Below are 25,148 nucleotides of genomic sequence, written 5' to 3'. Positions count from 1 at the left end.
CCTAAAAATTTCCAGATCCCTAGTATATTCAATTATGAATCCACTGTGATTTTTGGAGGATTATCCAGATCTCCCACGATGGTGGTGACGGAGTTTAAAGTCTGCTAAAGCATAAACTGGAGAATCAGAGAGACATAAAACCCGATTTAGGGTTTTGCCAATTTGGATGGGTTTCAAAACCCGAATTGAATCAAATGTTTTGGAAATACATCACAGATAGACAGATTTAAATATAGTAAAATTTTCAGCATTTTTGAATCAAGACATCTACATGGAATTATAACTGGACTTAACATAGACATGGAAACTTATGGATTTAACAATTCTACTTAACATGGACAAAACGAAAATGAAATCAGTTTATAAATGACATCAAAAGAACTGCATGGAATATGAAAAAAAAAAACACTCAAAAGGGGGCATGAATCACTCTTTTTCTTGCTTTTGACTCTCAAAGTGAGAGATCCAATCCATTAAGTGGCTGGACCTCATCACATGTTTAGTCCAAACACATAGACATATGTTTCAATTGCATAAAGAAAAGAGAGAAACTAGTGTGGGATTCCAGTTGCTGCGAAGGGGTCTCACCTTGTATCCTAGCTAAAATAAAGGCGGATGCTTCCTTGATGGGCTGGGGGCCTTGGAATCGGGGCTGGTTTGCTTCGAGGAAGGTAGCAGCTTGCTGCTATGGTGAAGTCGAAACAAGAGGTGCAGGTGGTGGCGATGAAGACTATTTGCACCTTGGAGATGGTTGCTTGTTGGAGCCATGGTTGAAGCTGGTGGTTACAGTGGATGACAACTACACTTGTTGCTGTAGTTGCGAAGAGGATGTCGGCTGGAACTGGAGGATGATGTGGCTGGAGCTGTGCAAGGAGGGCTGCAATGAAGGGTCTTGCTGCAACCTTGATGTAGCTTGAGGACTTGCTGCTACCTTCGTGTAGCAGTAGGAAGGCTGAGGGTTGTTGTTCGTTGGGGCTGAGATGCTATGGATGGAATGAGAGTGATGGTTGTAAGGGAAAAGAAAGAGTTGCAGCAAGGAGGGGAAGAGAAAGGGAGAGAGAGAGAGAGAGAGAGAGAGAGAGAGAGAGAGAGGCGTGAGAATGGGTAGACAAGAGGGCCAGCCGTAAGTGGCTTTTCTTCATTTTCTTAACTTAAGGAAGATCACATCTTTCCCTAAGTTTTAACTTTAATTAGGGAAGGAAAGCCCTTACGTTAATGGCTGGGCAAGAGAGAAAGGAAGGGAGGAAGGAAGGGAAGAAGGAAAGAAGGAAGGGAAGGAGAAAGAAAGAAGAAGGGAAGAAGGAAAAGGAAAGGAAAGGAAGAAAGGAGAGGAAAAGAGGAAGAAGGAGGGGGCTGGAAAAGAAGCTTACGTAAGTGGAGAGAGGGGAAAGAAAAATGAGGAAAGAAAGAAAGAAAGAAAGAAAGAAAAAGGAAGAAGAAAGAAAGAAAAGAAAGAAAGAGGGAAAGAAAAGAAATAAAAAAAAAATAGAAAAAAGAGGAAGTGGGCTGGATTGAGGGATAGGGTGGTTGACCCCCTTGTGGGTCCCACCTTAGGAAAAATAAAATAAGAAAATAAAATAAAACAAAAAAAAAATAAAGAAAAAGATAATTTTTTTTCTTTCCTATAAATTAAAACAATAAAATACAAATGGATGGGCCATCTCAGAGCAGGTCCAAATTCCACTTTTGAAATTCATTTTGATGATTAAAAGGGTAAAATAATCTTTTCAGAAAATTTTAAGTCGAAATGAGCTATTTTTGGCAGTTTTTGAAACAAGCTCGGATTTTGAAGTTCAATATCTCGTTGCAAAGCAAATCCAATGTGGAATTCAAAAATTTAATTTTGAAAGAAATTCAGATTGTTTTTCTCGAGAAAATACTTCCAAATTTATTTCTAGACGAAACGAGCTATTTTTGGCAGTTTTTGAAACGAGCTCAGATTTTGAAGTTCAATACCTCGTTGCGAAGAAAATCCAGTGTAGAATTCAAAAATTTAATTTTGAAAGAAATCCAGATTGTTTTTCTCGAGAAAATACTTCCAAATTTATTTCCAGACGAAACGAGCTATTTTTGGCAGTTTTTGAAACGAGCTCGGATTTTGAAGTTCAATACCCTATTGCGAAGCAAATCCAGTGTAGAATTTAAAATTTTGATTTTGAAAGAAATCTAGATTGTTTTTCTCGAGAAAATATTTCCAAATTTAGACTCCCGGGGGTAAAAATGTCAATTTTAGAAACCTGAGGTTTTGAAGTTAATTTCTGAAAGCTTTTAAAACTCGATCTGGATTGAAATTTATAAAACTGGAGTTCTGGACTTCGAAAATGAAATGAAATGTGATGAAATGCTGAGAAATGATATGAAATGATGAGAAATGACATGAAATGTTATGCGAAATGCTAACCCTGAATAAAGAATTTTGGATGTCAGACCCTGATTGACACTTGTACCAGTTTAAAAAGCATTAAAATTGATAAAATTTGCAAAATAACTCAAGAAATGGTTTTCGGGACTCTATTGGATCAGAGTGACACTGAAAATTGGGGTTTGAGCTGGATTGAACTGAGATGAGCTAGATTGAGCTGGGTTTTAGAGTTTTAGAACTCAAATGAACTCACCAGACACTGACTCAACTGACCTTTCCTACTGAATTTTCAAGAAAAGTTGTCATTTTTAGAGAAATGGTACGAAATGATCACTGGAGCGAAGTGAATTACGAACCTGAGCTGGGTTTGAGCTAGCACAAAGGTCAGTAATACTGATATGAACTAAAATCAAAGCTTGAACACTAGCTCAATTGACTGAACTCAATTCAATTTCAGTTGAAAGAGCTAAAATGGACTAAAATGGGCTCTTAGACACTTAGAAATGGTTTTGAACTGAAACTGGAGTGTTTAAACTTCTGGTGAGCTCAAGTTAGACTCTGGGGAACATGACTGATTGGGAATGACTGACTCGGAGACAATTGGTTTGGATTTGAGTGAGAAATGAGCTCATTTCTGAAGAAATGATCCCATTTTGGCAGGAATTGTCAGAAATGAAAATGGTCTGTTCATTGTGAGCTCAGATGAGCTTGAGATAACTGATAATCTAAATGTTCTGAACTGACCAGTGAGCTTTGTTGACTCCAACTGACTGGGGTCCGGGATGACTTACGGGTAAAATGGTAATCTTCCAAATGAAAGTTGGTAAAATGATGATTTTCTGAAACTGACTCGGGGTTTGACTCCTAAACTGACCTAACAAGGTTGGCACTGCACGATGAGGGTTGTTTGAGAATGGATGTGGAAAATTTGGGGTGTTTACAGATGCCCCTCTTTGCTACTAAGCCGACTTGAAGACGAGCTTAGTGGCAAAGAAAAACACACCAAATTTGGGCTATAAAAATGCCTCAGTTAGAAGGATCTGACTGGATATGAAAATATTAGCCCTGATGAAAATGGTAGATATAAAATAGAGAATAAAGAAGAAAAATTTTACCTCAAAAGTAGTGAGATTCAGGTTTTGCCCTTAACCTGGATGGGATAAAAAATACCTCGTGTAGAAACGAAGCTCAGGTTTAACCCTTAACCTGACCGGGAAATGAAATACCTCATCAAAATGAGGCTCAGGTTTAACCCTTAACCTGATCGGGAAATGAAATACCTCCTCAGAGGAGGCTCAGGTTTATACCCTTATCTTGATTGGGCGGAAAATGAAATACCTCATCAAAGGAGGCTCAGGTTTGTACCCTTATCCTGATTGGGCGGAAAATGAAATACATCATCAAAGGAGGCTCAGGTTTGTACCCTTATCCTGATTGGGCGGAAAATAAATGGAATCCTCGAAGGAAGAAACCATGATGGAACCTTCGGATTTCCGCACAATGAATCCGATAGGGGTTGTGCAAAAGGATGAAATTGGGGTCCCTAAAGCTTGAAAAGGGGTTTGATTTTGGGCGCCTCATTGCTGAGACTAAATAACTTTTGAAATTGGTGACATTTTGTGAGGAAATGATTGGTGGCTTAACCTCAAGCCGAAATTGGACTGTCTATGGTGGGACAGTGGGGACACAGGGAAGTGTGCGAATCTGAGAGGGAAGGAATCTTGAAAACTCCCGTTATCAAGTCCTTAAAGGGGATAACAACTGATGTCAGGATGCGCCAAAGATGAACCTCAAGCTCTCGCTTCACGCCAGGATAGCTAGAAAATATTGTCAAAATGTTGAAAATTATTGTTGATTCAAAATAATTGAAAATGATGCACATTGTTTTGAAAATATTCCCTCTTTTCTACCTGAAGTATTACCTCCAACTGGGCTTAACTTCGTAGAATCAGGATTCGAATTCAAATTTCTTGCAATTGACTTTCTTTTAAGGAGGCTATCAATTTCCTTGATATGAATAGAAAAGAGAGTATTCTTGATATTGTGAAAGCAATTGGTGAAGGAATATTGATAATAAAATTTCACAAATTTTAAAGAAGATTCTTGACAGATTCAGCAGTCTGATATCCTGGGATTCTTTTCTCATGATGATCTTTCTGCCCACTTTTTTTTTTCTTTTTTGGCAGAATTAGAGCTCTCTTAGGCTTTTGGGGATTTTATTACATCATCCTTCATTTTGGAGATGTCCTGACTTTTCTCTCTCTTTTTTTTGGAAGCGTACGTCATAAACTCCTTCATCTTGGAGATGTTCCGATCCTTCTTTTTCTCTCAGGGATTATATCGATGGTTATTGGCTCATTGGTTGGAAATCTCTTGATGATAGCGGAAATTAAATATCTTTTAGGGTTTGTCGGGAGGCTCATCGCAGTCGCCTTCATCTTGACGGTGCTCTGAACTTTCCCTGGAAGGATCCATCACAAACTCCGTCATCTTGGAGATGATTCAAATCTTCTTTGGCCCCGGGGGTCTACTCGCCTAATTCGCCTTCATCTTGACGACAATTGAGAGATCCCTTTTGCAGATATTTAATTGCAGCTTAGGTGATTGAGGAGATATAGGGATTTAATGGATTTTTCTGTATCACCCAGGATATTTCGACTGCTTTATTTTCCAAGAATGATTTTTAAAAATGTGCCATTGACTGTGATCAATACCGATCACTTATGGCTTTGCAACAACATTGAATTTCCTTTTGCTGGCCATATCGAGGATTTATTTTTCATCCTTTTGGTTGGCAAATAGAAAGAATTTGAATTTTGAATCCATTTTTACGAAAGCTTTGACCTTTCGAAAATAATACTGAAGGTATTCTGAGGTAATGTTTTTGTGCAATAAAAATTTTGAAATCAACAAATATTTAATGACAAATTGGCAAAATTTTCTTGAAATCCTTTGTGAAAGCGAGCATTTGAAGCACGACTCAACACATCCATGACAAAAATTTTCTTCTCCTTTCCCCAAAGGAGAAGATTCAGAAATTGGAAATAAGAATTACTTCTCTCTTCCTTGAAAAGGAGGTGTTTGCAAAACGAACTTTCGAAGAGAAATTAAGCTTTCGTCAAAACTTCCTAACATTAGGCTTCTCTTATGGAAAGGGGGCCAGTAATGGTGAGGTCGGTGAATTGGTCATGAAGGAGCGAGTCCATCACACTCTCCCTGAGAAGAGGGTCCTTCATGTTGAAATGGCCTAGTACGAAATTGTGGTCACAAGGAAGGCGAACTTCCGTCGAAGCTCTCTCTGAACTAAGGGTTCCTTGTATGAAATTGGAATTTTGTTTTGCAAACGGTTCACAAAGACACGAGTCCCTTCAAACTCTCCCTTAAAAGGGGCTAGGTGAACAAAGGATAGCATGCAAAAAGAACGAGCTCCCTTGAACTCTTCCTGTAAAAAGGGTCTCTCGCAAGAGGAAATGACTGAAATTGGTATTGGGTGACCAAAAGGGTCGAAATTGGAAATTGAAATTTTGAAATTTGATATTTGAAATTTGGAAATTTAGAATTTGGAAATTGGAAATTGATTGACCCGAAGGTCAAAATTGGAAATTGGTTGACCCGAAAATCAAAATTGGAAATTTGGAATTTGAAAATTCGAAATTGGAAATTTGGAAATTGATTGACCCGAAGGTCGAAATTGGAATTGATTGACCCAAAGGTCGAAATTGGAAATTTGGAAATTGGGTGGCTCGAGAGCCGAATTAGTAATTGGATGGCCTAAGGGCCGACATTGGTGATTAGATGGCTTGAGGGCCGAAATTGGAATTTGATTGACCCGAAGGTCAAAATTGGGATTGGAAATTGAAAAATTTGAAATTCGATGACCTGGAAGCTAAAATTGAGAATTGGTTTACTGAGAAAAATATGGGTTCAATAGGAATTCAGCCTAAGAACAACATTGTTCTATTGAGAACGACATTGATTCACTGGGAACGACATGGGTTCAATAGGGATTCAATCTAAGAACTATCAATTCCATAGGAATTTAACCTAGGGATCACATCGGTTCAGCAGGGGTTCGACCTACGAACTATCAATTCCATAGGAATTTAACCTAGGGATCACAGTCTAAGAAGTAAGGATTCAACTTGTGAGCTTTGAATGAATCAGGTGCTAAACTGGGTTTTAAGGGAAGATTCGAATCAGAATTCAAATCTTCAAGGAAAAACTAAATGAATTGGATTTTGAAAGAAAATTCGAGTCGGAACTCTAATTTTCTAGACCAATTCACAAGAAAAAGAAAATTCAGGTCGGAACTCGAATCTTCGAAGGAAAACTGGATCCATTGGAAGGAAAGAAAATTTGAGTCGGAACTCGAATCCTGAAGGAAAACTAGACCGGTTAGAAGGAAAGGAAATTCGAGTCGGAACTCGAATCCTGAAGGAAAACTAGACTAATTAAAAGGAAAGAAAATTTGAGTCGGAACTCAAATCTCAAAGGAAAACTAGACCGGTTAGAAGGAAAGGAAATTCGCGTCAGAACTCGAATCCCGCAAGAAGACTAGACCAGCATGGATTAGGTTTGAAAACATTAACCAGTAAAACCAGATTTAAAAAGTTTGACCAATAAAAATTGGATTTTGAAAGTCTGACTAATAACAATTGGATTTTGAAAGATGTACCAGTGTGAATATCGGATTTCAAAAATGAACCAGTATAAGTACTGGATTTTGACAATGAATCAGTACGAATATTGTTTCTGGGAGAATTACCAGCACGAACACTGGATTTTGAAGATTTACCAGCACAAACACTGGATTTAGAAAATTTTACCAGCACGAACACTCGATTTTGAAAATCTTACTAGCACGAACACTGGATTTTTTGAAAATTTACCAGCAGGAACACTGGATTTAGAAAATTTTACCCAACTGATTCTGATAAGAGATTTTCAGTCTTCACCCTCACGATGACTTAGACAACCGTCGGGGTCTCATGATTTATCCCTTATCCTGAATGGGTAGTTCATGTTTATCCCTTAACCTGAAGGGCAAACTCAGGTTTATCCCTTAACCTGAAGGGGAAGTTCAGGTTTATCCCTTAACCTCAAGGGGAAGTGAATTTGATACATATGGATGCAAATGAATGCGAATGAATGCATGCAAATGAATGCAAAATGATGTAAATGGATGCACATGCATGCAAAATGAGAGATTTGTGTGTCTGCCTGCATACAGGACGTTTTGAAGACAATTTTCAAAATAATGCCCCAGTGTAACTGGGAAAGAATAATTTGACCATTATTGAAGAAAATAGATTGAGGAATTACAAAGGATGGAATAGAGAATTTAAGTATAGAAAAATTTCAAATGTTGAGCATTGATGGGATCTGGTAATTCCACTCCGTCGGCATTGATGAGCCGATATGAGTTACGAGGTAATGCCTCTTTGACAACATAGGGACCTTCCCAATTCGGCGACCATTTGCCACCCAGGCGGTGCTTGAGATAGGTCATTGATCTGAGCACTAGATCATTGACTCAGAAATTTCTTTCAATGACAAATTTTGCATATTGTATGGCTATCCTCTGACGATATGATTGAGCGTGCTTTGCTGCTCTGAGTCTTCTTTCATCGAGCAAACCAAGTTATACCAGTTGCTGCTGCTGATATTGATCAAGCAATAACTCCAGCAGTGATACGAACTTCAAGGCAGGTTTCTGAATATGTAGAGGCAATACTACTTCAGTTCCGTAGACAAGTTCTAACAAAGTAGCATTAGTGGGAGTTCGAATGATGGTTCTGTATGCTCACAATGCATCATGGATCTTCTCATGCCAGTCACGGCCTGTTTTCAAAGTTCTCTCCAAGATTCTAATAAGAATTTTATTGGTGGTCTCTACCTGACCATTCCCTTGAGGATAAAAGGAGGGGAGAAATGATGATGGATTCTGAACTTTGAGTAGAATGTCCTCATTCTCTCATTCTTGAAATGAGTGCCATTGTCCAACACGATATCATGCGGTATGCTGAAACGACAAAAGATATTCTTGTGGATGAATGAGACCATGTGTCGACCTTCTATTATACGCAAAGTGATAGCTTCGACCAATTTAGTGAAATATTCTGTTGCGGCAAGAAAATATTTATAACCGTTTGAAGCAGGAGTGATGGGGTCCACAACATCAAAGGTCCACATAGAAAATGGCCATGGAGAGATGACAAATTGCAAATATATTGCTAGCGCATGAATAGAAGGTGCATGTATCTGGCATTGAACGCACTTCTTCACAAAACGATAGCAATCTTGTTGCATAGTTTTCCAGTAATATCCTGCTTGAATGATTTGCTTGATAAGAGTTTGGTAGCTGACGTGACCACCGCAAATGCCTTCGTGTACCTCTCGCATGACTTCTTTGGCTTCAACTTCGTCTAGGCATTTGGAATATTTAGAACTGAATCCACGATGATAGAGGACATCAAAGAGAATAAAATATTGAGCAGACATGCGCCGAATCACTTGTTGCTCTTGCGAGTGATATTCTGAGAGAAGGAGACATATGTCTTTTCTTTGATGGGAGCCTTTCTGAGACTGTCTTCAGCTTGCTCAGACATCATCCTAATCATCATTTTCTTGAACATCTGATATGTAGCAGGATCAATGGCATCCCTATCATTTAGACTCTGTCTTCTGGCAGATCTTGGAGAATCCATTTCTTCTTGCCTGCTTCTAAAATCACTGATGCACTGACACAATGGTGTCTTCTTGCTTGATCTGATCTGAACCACTTGGGAATACTAATGCTCTCTGCAGAATGGATGATTAAATTTCGATAATGAAGATTCAGGATAGAAATGAATATATAAAAAAATATTTGATGAAAATTTGGTAGACAATTGGAAGAGCATCCCATTACTAGGGTTTGGGTCGCCGTTGGAGTCACGACAATTATGTTGTCATTCTTTGCAAGGAGAACAAACAACTGCAAATATGCTTTGTCACCTAGGCGAGGTTGTCAAACCATGATAGAATGAAAATTGAATGATTTTTTTTTCTTTATTGAAGGAAAAATATGATTGCATCAATAGTGGACTTGAGAAAGTGGGAGCATATAGACAGTCTGCCACTACTCTCAATGATCAGCAGAGACACGTGGACCGAGGAAAAGAGTGAGAATGATGAAAGAATCTCAGTCATATCTGGCAGAATGGTATGTTCTGGACCACTGCGCTAATGCAAGGTTGAACTCTGGCACGACTCCTGATAGCAGCCGCATCTCTATGTGCTTCTGTCTCTGAGAAAACTATCGAACACACCGCTCTAGATGATAGTAGACACAGAAGAATGGACCAAGCAACTTGAATCTCTTGCCATATGCATAGGTGTATCTGGGAGGTGATAATTCTCGATCAAAATAGTCCCACACCACTTCTTTTTCCTGCAGATAATCGATCAGGAATCGGTACCGCGCAACTGGAAGGAGCTCCTTGCCGTTATATCTAAGTGAACTAGCTCTGGTCGGTACATGCTGAAGGAACCAAGACTGAAGTGCATAGGTACATCCCTGGACTAAGATGGACTCTCTCATTGTGAAGCGGGTTAGTCCTCTATATAGAAAAGCAAGCGCGGCCATGGCTATCGAGAGACGGCTGGTCTGTCGACTCCCCCATCTTCTCAGAAGCTGAACTATTCTGACATCCACATAATTCGGTCCATCAGGAAAGAAATCAAGTCCCACGGTACACAAAACCATCACATGCTGAATTCTCTCTCGAGTTGTTTTGGACAGCGAGCTGACTTCTGCGAATTCTCCATACTGCCGGTAGATCTCGATCAGGCTCACGTATTCATTCTCGTTTTCTTCAATCAGTGGCCACGACTTACGTTCTATCATGTGAGCCACAACATCTTTAGGGTCCAGACCGTTGGCATTGATAAAAAATTGTTGCTCTAACGGATCTCCAGGTTGACCGGCTGGCTCAGGCAGTCCCATAATCTCTGAAAACTCATCCATCAGTAGTGTCATCTCGCCCCATGGGAGCCAGAATGTGCAAGTGCGCAGATTCCACCGCTCTGCCAGTGCATGGATCAGATTGTCATTAACTGTCAACTTCCCCACTGCAGATGCCAGTTCCAACCCACAATCGCTCAAGTGGTCCGGAAACATACGAGAGAAGTTTTTGAACCAAATGTAGTACCACCGGGGGAAGAAGGGTCCGGTGCTGAGAGCTTGATGCTCGGGAAGACTTTGTCGCACCTTGTAGGAGATGCGACCCTCAGGAAAAACAGAGTCAAGCTGACTGGATGCCATTGGACTGAAAGATGTGAAGATTAGAAATTAGACTTTTGGAAAAATACAAGAATTTTGAAAATTGCAGGGAGGACAAAATAAAAACTTGAAAATTCGAAGTCCAAAGGAATGAAAGAATGGAAAATCACCTGGAGTTTTGAAGAAAAGGTGGATAATTTGAAAAAATCGTCCAGGGTTTTTGAGAAAAAGGAGATATTGAAAGTGCACTAGGATCTAGGCAACGAGCACTAGAGGGGGGGTGAATAGTGCTTTTAAAAAACTGTCTGCGGAATATTTAATGATTTTGCAAATCTCAAAGCAAACACACAAAGAACACAAGATTTTATCCTGGTTCGGTCTAACCCGACCTACATCCAGTCCCCAAGCAAAACCCGCTTGAGATATCCACTATCAACCTTGTAAACTACAAGATCACACAGACCATAACTGGTCCCACTTTCAGTAACAACCCTACTGAAAGCAAACAACTCCTTTACACCAAGGAGTCCTTTTTACAGAAAATAAGTAACAACTTACAAAACAACCTATGAGCCTTCCTTTTGAATGCAAATGAGATGCAATTGGCTTTTGAGGTTGTTGAAATACTCTTACTCACGAATTCACTATCTCTCAAAGTGATTTGAGTGAAAAACTAAAGTGAAAATATCACGTGAGTGAGAAAACAAATACTTGAATGAATAGGAGTGAAAAGCAATAAGTAAATGATTCAAATCGATTGAATTCTTGTTGTTTTTTAGTGTACAATGCACTCATATTTATAGTTAAAGTTTTCCATACGTTGAGGGTATGAAAGGGTATCAAAATTGTCCATTTCGAACGATCAAAACGTTTGAAAAATGAAAAGACACGCCTTTTTGAAGTTTCAGGAAAACAACAAAATTAGTCGACTGAAACATCAGTTAGTCGACTAATAGTTAGTTATTAGTAGACTGACAGTTATCGTCGGTCGACTGATCTGTTAATCGAGCCGTTTGAAAATCTGAACTTTTGAAACTTAGTCGACTTGAGAAAAGTTAGTCGACTGATAATATCATCAGTAGACTGAAAAACCTTTTAGTCGACTGCTGCTAAAATCTTCTGAAAAACAAACATTTTGTTCGGTCGACTGATAAAAAGCATTAGTCGACTGCTGCTAAATTTTCAGAAAACACATGTTCTGTTCAGTCGACTGATAAAGCCATTAGTCGACTGCTGCTAATTTTCCAGAAAACAGACATTCTGTCCAGTCGACTGATAAAACCTTCGGTCGACTAATTTGACAAAAATGACTTTTTAAAAAATATGGCGCGAAAGGATTAGTCGACTGGTAAGTCTATTGGTCGACTAATAAACATGAAAATTTAAAAAAAGAGTTTTCCAAAAAGATTTTAATGAGGGTTCTTTTTAGAAAAGTTTTTCTAAAGACTTTTAAGGTGAAATGCAACCTAAATATGCACTCTAAGTAAGGCTCTTACAAGAATCTAAGACTTTTAATGAATTAAACATTTGCACACTAGTCTTCAAAGATTCTTCATCGAATTCTTCATAGCCTTAGCTGAAATGCAGTTGATTCCACTTGCTCATCATCAAAACCTTGTACTTGAAGTATCATGTATGGCTTCATTGTCGTAACAATCTCCCCCTTTTTTATGATGACAAACTTAATCAAAGATGAAGCATTTAGATGCATAGATGGAGATTTTACTCCCCCTATCAATATGCTGCAAAACATTAAAAGTTAGCACATTTAAAGCACATATATCACATATTGATTGGTTTGCATTTCCATTCATCATTTCTTCATGCATTTAGAAAAACATTCATTCAAAGCTTTCTTTTTCTCTTAATTTTGCATTTCTCATGCAAGATCTCCTGCAATTTCAATGTAATTGCTATCATCTTTTTCTCCCCCTTTGACAGAATCAAAAAGAGTAAGGGCAGAAATAGCATAAGCAAAATAGAGATACAAGTTTAAAATATTACAACCCATAAAGTATGAAAGTTTAGACAACAAAGATTAGAAAAGTGAGTTGAGCAAATCCTTGATTGAAGTAATCTCTTTCTGAATCGAAGATAGTTGTTGAGTCACATCTTCACGAAAAGTATGTTGATGCAACTCTAAAGCTTCCAGTCTCTGCATAACTTTATCATGGTCTTGACTTGTCAAAAATTTCTTTCTTTTTGCATGAGATGAAGGTGTCGCAGAAGGTGAAGGTTCAGAAATTGATGGTTCATTAGGATCAGATGGTTCAGTTTGATCAACATTTAAAGGAGGCAGATATTTAATTTTCATTCTTTTAAAAATTGTTTGATCAAAGAACTCTTTTTGCTTAATGTATTTTTCATTTGTTAAAGGAACTTTGAAATGTCTAAAAATACGGGTTAAAAGACAATCATAAGGAAGAAATGGTTTTTGTTTCCACAAGTTTGTAAAATACACATTGGCTCAGTTGACAGAAATATTTCCAAATAAAACATAAAGAGCCGTAGATAGATATGTGGAATAATAATCAAAAGAACCAGTTTTGGGTAGAACATTGTGGGCAAGGATTCGTCCAGCAATGCGTGCACGAGTTTGAAGATTAGTATTTTTGAAAGGAGGGCAGTGAGGTGCTCCTGGAAGAAGAATTTGTTCAAAAACTCTTTCATCATTCAATTCAATAGTGTTGAAAAGAGTGTCTGAAGGTGGAATTTCAAGAATTTCTCCAAGTAATTTCGAATCAAACTCAATTTCAACATCACGAACAAGAGAGGACAAAACTCCAGTTTCATGATCCATTTGTAAATTCGTGTAAAACAAGTGAATAAGAAACGGATAGTGAAGGGTATCTGCACAAGCATAAAAAAGATGTGAAATTCCAGGAAATAATTCTCTTATATTGTAACGAGAAAATAAGTGAAATAGATCATTTCGGTCTGGTAAAATAGGTAGTGCAGAAATTGATCCAAAAGTATCATAGAGAAGAGGATTGCGAAGTAATCTTAGTGAAAAAACATGTCTTGAAGAAGGTGTAGGAGGAGGAGAACCTAAACCTTTTGCAGATGCAGACTTCGTACGAGGCATGGTTAAAAAAAAATAGAGTTACCAAAAACAATGACGGCTTCCAAATGATTTCCGGCAGAAGTAGAACGCTGTCCGGCGATGTGAAACAGAACCAGAGGAGGATACAATGGCTGACGGCGAGTGAGAAGTCGGCCACAAGGGGATTTCGGCAATGCACTGTCACACAAGAGGGTTCCAGCGTGTTTTGAAGATGCGCCAGTTACTGCAGGAGGATTCCGGCGTTTCAAGATCACAACCAGAAGACTCCGGCGTCTCCTTGTTACGGTAAGAAAATCACAGCGAAAATGGGATCGAACAGCACTCCGAGGGTTTTCGGAAGAAAGAGAGGCAAAAGAGAAAGAGGGTTTTCGTTTTTTAAGGTTTTCATTTTTAAGAAAAACGAAAAGATACGAAAACGAAGTGAAACAATGCTTATTTTAAAAAGAACAGGTGTTTTAAAAATCTAAGGAGTATCGGGTCCCTTCATTTAAAAATTTTAAAAAAATTTAGTTGACTAAATCTTTATCGGTCGACTAAGAATGTGCGACTCATTCAAAAAAAATATCATCAGTCGATTAGAAATATATCGGTCGACTAATACGGTGCAATACATTCCAAAATTTAAAACACCAGTCGACTAGAATTTTATCGGTCGACTAATATAGTGCGATTTTGAGATTTTGTTCAAAAATCAGCATTTTTATAAATCCAAAAATGAGCAAATACCTAGTTCTCTCCTAATTCTCATAAAATCTTCATTTTTAAGAGGTTTAGTGAAGATATCGGCATGTTGTTTTTTAGTGGAAATAAAATTTAACGAAATATCTCCTTTTAACACATGATCTCTTAAAAAATGATGTCTAACTTCAATATGCTTAGTTCTTGAGTGTTGAATAGGATTTTTCGAAAGATTTATAGCACTAGTGTTATCACAATAAATAGTTGTTGTGGAGTAATTCAAACCGAAATCTTTTAAGGTTTGTTTCATCCATAGTACTTGTGAACATGCTAAACTAGTCGCTATATATTCTGCTTCAGTTGTTGAGAGTGATACTGAATTTTGCTTTTTACTAAACCAAGAGACTAAGGAATTTCCTAAGAAATGACAAGTTCCACTAGTACTCTTGCGATCAGATTTACTTCCTGCAAAATCTGCATCACTATATGAAACTAAATCAAAGGAAGATGATTTTGGGTAAAACAAACCGAAATCTGAAGTATCTTTCAAATAACGAAGAATTTGTTTTACTGCAGTTAAATGAGATTCCTTTGGATTAGCTTGAAATCTTGCACACATACAAACACTAAACATAATATCAGGTCGACTAGCAGTTAAGTATAATAGAGATCCGATCATACCTCTGTAGAGCTTAGTATCTACACTTTTACCATTTTCATCTTTATCAAGAGAAGTAGTTGTACTCATAGGATTCCTTCTTGATTTCGATGAGTCCATCCCAAATCTCTTGAGAAGTTCTTTTGTATACTTAGCCTGATTGATAAAGATTCCTTCTTCAGTTTGCTTTATTTGAAGTCCAAGGAAGTAGTTTAATTCGCCCATCAAGCTCATTTCAAACTCTTCCTGCATAGCTTTAGCAAATTCTTTACAGAGAGAATCATTAGTAGAACCAAATATTATGCCATCAACATAAATTTGCACAATAAGAATATCTTAATTAAGATTTTTAATAAATAAAGTGGAGTCTACCCGACCAATGGAAAAACCAGATTGTTTTAGAAAATTTCGTACTCTTTCATACCACGCTCTTGGTGCTTGTTTGAGTCCATACAAAGCTCTTTTCAATTTGTAGACTTTTTCTGGATATTTCTCATTTTCAAAGCCTGGAGGTTGCTCTACATAAACTTCTTCATTGATGTGTCCATTTAAGAATGCACTCTTAACATCAATCTGATATAACTTGAAGTTCATGTAACTAGCAAAAGCAAGCATCATTCGAATTGACTCTAATCGAGCCACTGGTGCATAGGTTTCATCAAAATCTATGCCTTCTTCTTGATTATAGCCTTGTGCCACTAGCCTTGCTTTGTTACGAATGACTTCAACATTTTCATCCAGCTTATTTCGGAAGACCCATCTTGTTCCAATTACCGGATGATCCTTTGGTCTATCAACTAGATCCCAAACATCATTCCTAGTAAATTGGTTAAGTTCTTCAGACATGGCCAAAAGCCAAAATTCATCAACACAAGCCTCATTGATATTCTTTTGTTCTAATTTAGATATGAAAGCAACATTTGCAATATATTTTTCTAACTGCCTTCTAGTTTGGACACCACTCTTTATTTCACCAATAACTTGTTCATGTGGATGATTAGGAACTTCTTTCCAAACCGGTTGAAGAGGAATATTTTCTTGAGAAGTACTCTCTATCAAGGGTTCTTCTTGAAGTATTACTTCTTCTCCTTCGCTTAGAGGTATAACCTGCTCACAATTCTCATCAAATGCAACATGTAAAGATTCTTCAATACAAGATGTTCTTTTATTGAAAATACGATATGCTTTACTTCTAGAAGAATATCCAAGAAATATTGATTCATCTGATTTTGAATCAAACTTATCAAGATTATCTTTGGTATTTAACAAGAAACATTTACTACCAAAAATTTTGAAATATGAGATCTTTGGTATACGATCATAATACAATTCAAAACATGTTTTATGTAAAATTGGTCGAATAAGAACACGATTTAAGACATAACATGCTGTATTAATTGCTTCAGCCCAAAAGTATTTTGGTAAATTTTTATCTTGAAGCATGGTTCTAGCACATTCTTGCAAAGTTCTATTCTTTCTTTCAACAACTCCATTTTGTGGAGCCGCTCTAGGAAAAGCAAAGTTGTGAGATATACCATGTAAATCACAAAACTTTAGAAAAGATTCATTTTCAAATTCACCACCATGATCACTACGAATTTTAATAATAGATGTAGATTTTTCATTTGTAATTCTTCTACAAAGTTTAAAAAATTCTGAAAAAAGCATCATTTTTGCATTTTAGAAAAATCACCCATATAAACCGGGAATAATCATCTACTATAACAAAAGCATACTTGCTACCATTCAAACTTTGAATTCTAGATGGTCCAAATAGATCTAAATGTAAAAGTTCAAGAGGACGTTTTGTTGAAACTATATCTTTTGCTTTAAAAGAACTCTTGATTTGTTTACCCCTTTGACAAGCATCACATAAGTGATCCTTTTTATATGGTATTCTAGGTAGGCCTCTTACAAGATCATTCTTGGATAACTTTGAAATAATTTTAAAGTTAACATGTCCAAGTCTCTTGTGCCATAACCATTGAATTTCATTTGAAACAATAAGACATTTTTCATTAAAAAAGGGTAATTCATCTAGATATAGTTCATACACATTGTTTCTTCTTTTACCTTTAAAAATGATCTTTTTAGATTGAAAATCAGAAATTAAGCATAAATCATTTTCAAAAGAAACATGAAAACCTTTATCACATAATTGACTGATAGATATTAAATTATGCATTAAACCATTTACTAAAAGAATATTTTCTATCAAGGGAAATTTTGGATTACCAATATTACCAATACCTATCACTTTTCCCTTGTTATTGTCACCAAAGGTGACGGTTCCTCCATCCTTATTTTGGAGGGTGGAAAATAACTCCGGCCTTCCAGTCATATGTTTGGAACAACCGCTGTCCAATATCCATTTGCTCCTTATGTTGTGTACCTACAACAAAATCAGAAAACAGAGCATTTGACCCCTTTCTATTTTCGGATCCATGAGAGTTAGTCTTAGGAAGCCATATCCATTTGGATTTTGGTTTCCTTTGATAATAAATATTCTTTCTATAAAAGGATTTAGAATAAACATGTCTAGAATAATCATATCTAGATGCATTTCTATTAGAACTAGAAAGTTTAGTTGTATGAACAAAACGTTGAGAATAATGTCTTTGATTTTTCACCACATAGTTTGGTCTATTTTGAGTATCAAAGAAGCTATATCCCAATCCGTTTTATTAACCGAGCATCTTTGAGAACCAAGAAGTTTTTCTAGATTCTCTTGACCATTTGTGAATTTGGTCACTATAGAAAGAAGATCATTTGACTTTTCTTTAAGACTAGATATTTCTTTTTGTAAGAGATTGGTTCTAACTCCAATTTCTTTTATCTCAAGTGCTTGGCAAGAATTTTCCTTCTTGAGATCTTCTATTTCTTGAAGTAACACTTTATTTTGAGAGTCAAGAGTTAAATTTTCAGTTTTTAACTCTTTATTTTTAGAACTAAGACTCTTAAATTTAGCATATAAATCATTAAATGCTTCAAATAACTCATCATAGTCAAATTGACTTACCGAATCTTCTTGTGCTACAAAACACATGTTGGCGACTTCTTCATTTGATTCTTCATCGGAAGAGGAGTCACTATCATCCCAACATGCTTGAAATGCCTTTTTCTTCTTGAATTGGTCCTTGGGCTTGAATTTGAGAAGAGGACAATCTTTCTTGATATGTCATGCCTTTTTGCAGTTAAAGCACTTTACTTCATTGGGAATGGAAGAATCTGCTTTCTTTGCCTTTCTTTGAAATCTTCCCTTTTTGATGAATCTTCTGAATTGCCTTGTGATGAGGGCAATATCTTCATCTTCATCTTCTTCTGAATTTTCTGAATCAGAAGTAGCCTTAAAAGCAAGAGATTTCTTCTTAGGCTCTTTTTTTTGTCTGTCTTGAAGTTGGACCTCATATGCCATTAGGTTACCAACTAAGTCTTCAAGAGTGAGAGTATTGAGATCATTTGCTTCTTCAATAGCAGTGGTTTTTCTCTCCCATTCAAGAGTTAAACACCTTAGAATCTTTTTGACTAAATCCACTTGTGAATATTCTTTTCCAAGGGATTTCAAAGTGTTAGTTATATCGGTCATTCTAGTTACCATGTTCGATATAGATTCATTTAGCTTCATTTTGAACAATTCAAATTTATGAACTAAAGAAGCAATTTTAGATTCCTTTACCTTTGACGTACCTTCGTGAGTTACTAGAAGAGTATGCCAAATTTCATTTGTTGTAGAGCATTGAGAGATGCGATTGAATTCTACCTTGTCAACGCCACAATATAATGCATTCATGGCTTTGGCATTTAGTGAAGCAGTCTTCTTTTTATCATCGATCCATTGTCTGAAATCAGTTGATGGAGTTTGGTACTTTTCTGAAACAACTCTCCAGATATCGAGATACATGGATTGCAAGAATATTATCATTCTTACTTTCTAGTATCCATAGTTTGTTCCGTTGAAGAGAGGAGGACGAACATAGGAGCTTCCTTCTTTGTGCTGAGATGTTGTAGTTGCCATGCTAGATGATAGTCAAATCAAAGTAATAGCAAACCTGTGCTCTGATACCAAATGAAAGTGCACTAGGATCTAGGCAACGAGCACTAGAGGGGGGGTGAATAGTGCTTTTAAAAAATTGTCTGCGAAATATTTAATGATTTTGCAAATCTCAAAGCAAACACACAAAGAACACAAGATTTTATCCTGGTTCGGTCTAACCCGACCTACATCCAGTCCCCAAGCAAAACCCGCTTGAGATATCCACTATCAACCTTGTAAACTACAAGATCACACAGACCATAACTGGTCCCACTTTCAGTAACAACCCTACTGAAAGCAAACAACTCCTTTACACCAAGGAGTCCTTCTTTTTACAGAAAATAAGTAACAACTTACAAAACAACCTATGAGCCTTCCTTTTGAATGCAAATGAGATGCAATTGGCTTTTGAGGTTGTTGAAATACTCTTACTCACAAATTCACTATCTCTCAAAGTGATTTGAGTGAAAAACTGAAGTGAAATTATCACGTGCGTGAGAAAACAAATACTTGAATGAATAGGAGTGAAAAGCAATAAGTAAATGATTTAAATCGATTGAATTCTTGTTGTTTTTTAGTGTACAATGCACTCATATTTATAGTTAAAGTTTTCCATACGTTGAGGGTATGAAAGGGTATCAAAACTATCTATTTCGAACGATCAAAACGTTTGAAAAATGAAAAGACACGCCTTTTTGAAGTTTCAGGAAAACGACAAAATTAGTCGACTGAAACATCAGTTAGTCGACTAATAGTTAGTTATTAGTAGACTGACAGTTATCGTCGGTCGACTGATCTGTTAATCGAGCCGTTTGAAAATCTGAACTTTCGAAACTTAGTCGACTTGAGAAAAGTTAGTCGACTGATAATATCATCAGTAGACTGAAAAACCTTTTAGTCGACTGCTGCTAAAATCTTCTGAAAAACAAACATTCTGTTCGGTCGACTGATAAAAAGCATTAGTCGACTGCTGCTAAATTTTCAGAAAACACATGTTCTGTTCAGTCAACTGATAAAGCCATTAGTCGACTGTTGCTAATTTTCCAGAAAACAGACATTCTGTCCAGTCGACTGATAAAACCTTTGGTCGACTAATTTGACAAAAATGACTTTTTAAAAAATATGGCGCGAAAGGATTAGTCGACTGGTAAGTCTATTGGTCGACTAATAAACATGAAAATTTAAAAAAAGAGTTTTCTAAAAAGATTTTCATGAGGGTTCTTTTTAGAAAAGTTTTTCTAAAGACTTTTAAGGTGAAATGCAACCTAAATATGCACTCTAAGTAAGGCTCTTACAAGAATCTAAGACTTTTAATGAATTAAACATTTGCACACTAGTCTTCAAAGATTCTTCATCGAATTCTTCAATTTCTTCATAGCCTTAGCTGAAATGCAGTTGATTCCACTTGCTCATCATCAAAACCTTGTACTTGAAGTATCATGTATGGCTTCATTGTCGTAACAAATATTTCATAAAAGATGGAAAATTAGGTATTTTGGAAAATTGTTCGGTATTGGGAAAAATATGAGAAAATAAGGCAAAAATGAATATCATACATTCAATTACAAACAATTATGCACATACAACAATCCCTAAGAAGCTGACTCTAAATGCATCAATTTTGAAAGAGCTTTAGGACCCTAATCCTGACTCTAGGCTCAGATCAACTGTGTCCAATCATGCTATGCCAATATACTCGAGCCGAGGCTCGATGTACGTGGCATAAAAATTTATCTCTGGTCTAGGCTTGTGTTTTCCCAACATCCTTGAGCGCCTGCCGATATACGTTGGACTATGGCCCTTGGTACGTGGCAGGGGGGCGTTAGCCCAAATAAGTGGCCCAGTTGTGAGGCTCTGTCCCGAACTATGGTTCTGGAAGAGAGCCCAGCAACGTGAAGGCCGGGTAGACATAGGTGGGGTGGTTTTTGAAATATGATCACATGCAAGCAAACAGAGGGCTCTAAGTCCTAAAGAGATAGAATTTTGAAAACTTTTGAAGAAGCAAACATTGTTTTCATACCAGTCCTAGATTGAGGAGTGTTGTATTTCAGACCTAAGTCTATGTGAGCATGAATAACTCTCCTCAATATGGTCCTACCAAACCATGCCTAGTCTACATGCAATCCATGTCAGCTGGGTTCAAGTCTAGGCTCCTAGGTTCACATGTTATCAGGAATTAAAGCTGACATTCCATAGAACATAATTTTGACAATTGGGCTAAGTTAAAACACATAATTAATCAGGCGAAGACAGGTCCCATCACGGTCTCCAAACCTGTTATCATCGCAAAAATTTTCCCCTCCCTTGCGAGAGAGAAATGAATTTCGCGAGTCAAACTCGACCAAAGTTTTGAAAATGGTTTTGAAAATTACTCGCCTACGTTTTGAAAATTTGCAGGAAAATTTCGTGGAATGGGATCCACCTGTCGGTATGAGGTTCAACCGTTCCTGGCACCTTTACCAGGGGTAATTGAATCAAGGATCAATTATGTGATTTAACTTGACTCAAATAGCTAAATTATGCTCTATTTTTCCTAGAATGCACTAAGAATCAGGCTTGTGCTATGAAATTTTGAAAAGATGCAAGTTTGAGAAACATGATGTTTGCTTTGGAAAATTGAAATATGCTTGAAAATTAATTGGAAAAGTACTTGAAAATTGAATTCTTGAGAAAATCATTGAATTTCATTGGAAATCAGAAATTTGCATTGGAAAGTGATTTCTCAAGAAAATTTGAACTTTAGAAAATTGATTTTGAAATTTGGAATTGCTTTTCTAAGGAAATGGATTTGAGAATTCTGAGAAACTCAATAAATTCATTGGAAAATGACTTTTGAAATGAAAAATGGATTCTTAGGAAACAAGGTTCTTAGGAAAATGGGAAATCTAAGAAAATCGATTTTTTTGAAAACTTGAGACTTTGAAATTTGAGAATTTCAAAACATTGGAAAATCTTGATTTGAACTTGGGAAATGCTTTGAAATGTCATTTGAAAACTTAGGATTTTGAGAAAATCAGATCCTGAGAAAGACTTGGTAAATCCTTGAGAAAATTGATTTTTCTGAAATTGAAATTGGAAAATGAATTTGAAAATAATGCAATTTGAATGATATGAATGAATGGATATGAATTTGAAAAGGGAATTTCATTGAGGAATTGGGAAATCCTTTTAAAACTTTGAGAAATGCAGTGCATTTTGAAGTTAGCCTAAGAGTGTAGGCTGAATGTGGCTAATATAAAGATCATAAATCTTGGTTTTGTTCGTATTCTGACTATGGTCATAAATACGAATCCCACCGAGTTTATAAACTTCATAAGAGCTTGTGCACGTGCCATTCGTGTAAACCATAGTGAATTTGAAATAATGTGCATGAATCATACATCACATATTGAAATTTGCATAAATTAAACTATATGCAATGCAACCCTATTCTAAGCAGAAATGTAACTCTTATTCCAAATATTACATTGATTTTTACATTGAATTGAAATAAAAGAAATAAAAGCTAAATCTTCTTCTTGAATGTTCCTACAAACCTAGAAAACAAGGTTAGCACAAAAATATAGGTTTTTCTTAATTTATCTGAAAATATGGGAAATTATCGGATATTATTTAGATATAAACCCAAAATCATACCAAATTTGATATAAACATGATAAATAATGAATAAATTTCGAAAATAAACTTGAAAAATCGAAATTAGGGTCAAAATGACCAAAATACCCCTGATGATCTTGAAATCAGGGTTTTCTGAAAGAATTTTTGTAAATTTTGGAATTTTGAAAATCAAATAAAAAATCAAACATAATATGATAAAATATGATGATATGCATGAAATTTTGGAGAATTAGAAATTGAAATTTCGAAATTTAGGTCAAAATGACCAAAATACCCCCGATAACAAGACTATGGCCTTGAAACCAGGGTTTTTTGAAATACATTTTGCAAAATTGAAAAACATGAAATTAAAATGAGATTTAAATTAACCCTAATATGATTCTACATGCTAATTTACATGAATAAAACCCTAAAATGGCAAAAATATCAAAAAATATCAAATTTAACCTAATTTTCACCTGATTTTCGCTTCTGAATTTAAAGACAAACTAACATATAAAGCAAATGAACTTAGAATTAAGCTAAATTTGGCATGGACACCTAAAATAACCCTAAAAACATAATGGAGCTCGAAAATATATTTGTTTGTATTTTAAAATATGGAAATTCAAATAAAAACCTTAAATTTTATGATTTTTGCCTAAAATGCTGATTCTAAGTGGGATTTAGGATATCAAACTTCCATAACAATTTCCCAAATTTTATGGGGTGACAGAGGACAGTAAGTAAAGTATTTTTTCCTTTTACACTTTCTGGTTTTGACCTATGGTCGGAGCTGTACAGTTCTGGCAAGTCGGATCGGAATCCGGCGACTCTAGGATTTAGGAGAAACGGATAGGTTTCGGTAGAAAACATTGGAAAAATGGCAGAAAGATGGGAAAAATGCTGAAATTGTGGGAAAATGTCCCTGACAAACAGTGAAAGATTTGATATTTTGACACCATTGGGATTCGGGTTACGGTTTGGAAATGACTATACTGTTATCAGAGACCTAAATCTCTGAGATTTCTGGATATTGAAATCTGTCAGACAGAAATTAAAAATCCGTAAAAAATACTGAAACAGATCCAAAAATTCCCAAAGTTTGGGAAATGACAGATAATTATGTTAGGAACAACTTTCATGTTGAAAGGTTTCGCATAAAGGTTACAGATTGGATGGACTTGGTGCATTAGGGTCTATCTATACCCTGACGAAGGAAAATCAAGATTTTCCTAGGAGTCTGGAAAATCCGATTTTTTCAGAAATCAAAGCTACTTGGAAAAACCTAAATATTTTCAGATTACTAGTATATTCAATTATTAATCCACTGTGATTTTTGGAGGATGATCCGGATCTCCCACGATGGTGGTGATGGAGTTTAAAGTCTGCTAAAGCATAAACAAGAGAATCAGAGAGACACAAAACCCGATTTAGGATTTTACTGATTTGGATGGGTTCCGAAGCCTGAATTGAAACAAATGTTTTGGAAATACATCACAGATAGACAAATTTAAATACAGTAAAATTTTCAGCATTTGTGAATCAAGACATCTACATGGAATTATTACTGGACTTAACGTAGACATGGAAACTTATGGATTTAACAATTCTACTTAACATGGACAAAACGAAAATGAAATCAGTCTATAAATGACATCAAAAGAACTGCATGGAATATGAAAAAAAAAAAAAAAAAAACACTCAAAAGGGGGCATGAATCACTCTTTTTCTTGCTTTTGACTCTCAAAGTGAGAGATTCAATCCATTAAGTGGATGGACCTCATCACTTGTTTAGTCAAAACACATAGACATATGTTTCAATTGCATAAAGAAAAGAGAGAAACTAGTGTGGGATTCCAGTTGGTGCGAAGGGGTCTCACCTTGTATCCTAGCTAAAATAAAGGCGGATGCTTCCTTGATGGGCTGGGGGCCTTGGAATCGGGGCTGGTTTGCTTCGAGGAAGGTAGCAGCTTGCTGCTATGGTGAAGTCGAAACAAGAGGTGCAGGTGGTGGCATTGAAGACTATTTGCACCTTGGAGATGGTTGCTTGTTGGAGCCATGGTTGAAGCTTGTGGTTACAGTAGATGACAGTTACACTTGTTGCTGTAGTTGCGAAGAGGATGCCGGCTGGAACTGGAGGATGATGTGGTTGGAGCTGTGCAAGGAGAGCTGCAATGAAGGGTCTTGCTGCAACCTTGATGTAGCTTGAGGACTTGCTGCTACCTTGGTGCAGCAGCAGGAAGGCTGAGGGTTGCTGTTTGTTGGGGCTGAGATGCTATGGCTGGAGTGAGAGTGATGGCTGTAAGGGAAAAGAAAGAGTTGCAGCAAGGAGGGGAAGAGAGAGAGAGAGAGAGAGAGAGAGAGAGAGAATGGGTAGACAAGAGGTCTAAGATCACATCTTTCCCTAAGTTTTAACTTTAATTAGGGAAGGAAAGCCCTTACGTTGATGGCTGGGCAAGAGAGAAAGGAAGGGAGGAAGGGAAGAAGGAA

This window comes from Nuphar pumila, chromosome 8 (genome assembly GCF_984573655.1).
Source record: "Nuphar pumila chromosome 8, dmNupPumi1.hap1.1, whole genome shotgun sequence".
In the NCBI taxonomy this organism is placed as follows: domain Eukaryota; kingdom Viridiplantae; phylum Streptophyta; class Magnoliopsida; order Nymphaeales; family Nymphaeaceae; genus Nuphar; species Nuphar pumila.
The sequence above is the reverse complement of the archived record's forward strand: the minus strand, read 5'-3'. Positions refer to the sequence as shown.